Source organism: Taudactylus pleione, unplaced genomic scaffold (genome assembly GCF_031769625.1).
Source record: "Taudactylus pleione unplaced genomic scaffold, aTauple2 ptg000286l, whole genome shotgun sequence".
In the NCBI taxonomy this organism is placed as follows: Eukaryota; Metazoa; Chordata; class Amphibia; order Anura; family Myobatrachidae; genus Taudactylus; species Taudactylus pleione.
Genome location: NW_028284688.1, coordinates 2219597 through 2222490, shown reverse-complemented (window position 1 = coordinate 2222490; position 2894 = coordinate 2219597). Strand labels below are relative to the sequence as shown.

The window sequence follows — 2894 nt, the reverse complement described above, 5'->3', positions numbered from 1 at the left end:
AAAGTTGATGACAATTGGTGGCTTTGACTGATGGACTTAAAATGGCAATAGGAATAAATGTTGAACCCTGTTCAGTTTAGTATTTAATTTATACAGATTGCCTTTTTCAACCTACAGTATAGGTCAAAGCATATGATGATGATTGGTGGCTTTGAGAAATCACAGTTTAGAGTGATCGAAAGGTGACTTTGGGCTATGTTTTATATATATATATATATATATATATATATATATATATATACACCAAAGCTTTTATGTCAAAATTATTTAGTACTAAAAACGATAAATTTCATTTTTAATGAAAAGCAATTTATTTAGTAAAAATTATCATTAAAATTAATTATATCAATATAACCCTTATATTTTCAGCAGCAGAAGCCATTTGTAATTCTAAACTTTAGAGATGCAGCTTTTACATCATTATTCCTAAGTGTATAAATCATAGGATTCAGCATTGGTGTAATAATTACGTAAAATATAGCAATGAATTTGTCTGTTCCTGCTATAGTGCTTGACCTAGGTTTCATGTAGGCAGCCATACATGAGCCATAAAACAATGTCACAACCATCATGTGAGACCCACAGGTGGAGAAAGCTTTCCGCTGCCCAGCTGCCGATTTAATTTTTAAAATGCTTAAAATTATTTGAATATAAGATACTACAATAAATGTGACTGGTGCTATGAGAATAATCACACTAACAACAAAAATGACTAATTCAATAAGCAAAATATTTTCACAACTCAGTGATAATACTTCTGGTACCTCACATACAAAATTATTAATTTCATTATTGTCACAACGATTTCCATTAAGTGTAAGTGCAACAACTGAAGCAGAGAAAATAAACCCACTTATCTATGTACCAATGGCTAATCTCACATAAACCGCTTTACTCATGATTGTAGTATAATGTAATGGATAACATATAGCTACATAACGGTCATAAGCCATAACAGCAAGCAGAACACACTCTATTTCCCCTAAGGAGAGGGCAATATACATTTGTGCTGCACACCCAGCATAAGATATAGTTTTCTTTACAGACATCAAATCTTTCAGCATCCTCGGCACAGTGGAAGATGAATAGCAGAGATCCAGAAACGAGAGGTTGCCAAGGAAGAAATACATTGGTGTGTGAAGATTGCCATCAGTCAGGATGAGAGTAATGATGGAGATGTTTCCCATTAATATGATCATATACACAATCAGGAAGACATAGAAAAGAATAACTTGTGTCCTGGGATCACTGGAAAGTCCAAGAAGAATAAATTCAGTAATAACTGTGTTATTTTTCCAAGGCATTCTTTAATAAATAAATGGAAAATTATATCAGTGATGTTTTTAAGACTTATGGTCAATAATGTTGATTATTACGTTCTAAAAATTTTTAAAAAATGAATCACCTACATTTTACTTTGTAATTATCTTCTCTATATTGCATCAGATAAAATGCCTGTAACTTAAAATAAAGAGTACAGTATGTGGTGTCATGCGGACAGCAGATAGATTGATATTTGCACTTTAGGTCATCTCTCTGACCTGCCACCCACATAATTTATTTCTCACAAATGTAAAAATATCTTAGCTTTGTGAATGCAGAATAAAACTACTGTGGTGGTGCAAAAGATTGACGTAACATCTAGGAAAAGGTAATGCACAATATCTTTTTTCTGGACCAAGGGATCTAAATAATAATTTATTTTGATGACTATTTTAAGATATCATGTTTCATGTGTTTGCCATCAACTACCACTGCTTATTCCAATTGCATTGCATCACTAGTTGATGCACACAAATTGCTTTATTATTTATATAGCAATTGAAGTCTGATAATCTTGTAGTCCAACAATAGCTACCTGAATTTACTCACCAACTGTTACTTTGCTATGAGTTGTGTGATTTGATTCATTTAGATTGTGAGCTCATGAGCACAGAAACATCAAGTCCTTCTGCTTCATGTCATTGTAAGTAATTTGTAGTATATCTTTATTCCATCAATGTAAAGCAATGCATAATATCAGAGGAGTGTGGAAGGTGCATACCCCACAGGATGTCACCCATTGTAGGGGTGACACCAAAATATCAGCTCCTTCTTAGTGACCAGGACCCTGTTGCTGCACTATGATGTAAATGGGCATGTTGAGGTCATGGACTGTGTCTTACAATGCAGATTTCCTGGCCACAGCGGTCATTCTGAGTAACCTTAGGCTTACTAAAATGGCTGATGGCTGCCCGATGGTGATCTGTTATAGTGTATTCTGCCAAAACACTTGGATCTACACTGCCAGCAGTGGGTGTCTTCAGCCTTCAGATTTCCCCAGTAGCATTATTATTTATTCACATCACTGATCCTACATCACATCACCTCCTACATACCACCACAAAAACCCAACCCCTAGTCACCACACAGTTACACCTATAGGAATTGCTTGGATCTCCATTCAGTTCTGGTCTGCATCCTCCAGTGATGATGGGAATTACTACCCATAACATCTGTAGTGAGGTCAAGTTAACTTAAGTGTAGCATGCCCCCAGGGGATGTACCCCAATTATACATGAAGAGGACCATCCAGATTCTCATCTGAATTTTTTTTGCAAATGACATTAACTAAGGCACCAAGGAGATACATTACATAGTAAACACTAGTACAGGTCCCACACAAGGGACAACATGTGTAATCTAATGGAAAAACTGGTATATGAACAAATAAAAAATTATTTGATTGCCAGGTTTTTAGATAAATGCAAAGGAACATGGTAGCTAAAGAGAAGGGGTGAGGAAGGAAATTAAGGGAAATAGAAGGGGAAATGAGGTGGGATTAACATGACTCTATAGACATATTATTTATTACCAGTTATTTATATAGCACACACATGGTCTGCAGCACTGTA

General features: G+C 35.1%; 1 pseudogene; it reads right to left on the bottom strand.

Annotated features, from left to right (window-relative positions):
• Positions 1-365: 365 nt before the first annotated feature.
• Positions 366-1304, bottom strand: LOC148511995 (olfactory receptor 2B8-like; annotated as a pseudogene).
• Between the last annotated feature and the right edge of the window lie 1590 nt (positions 1305-2894).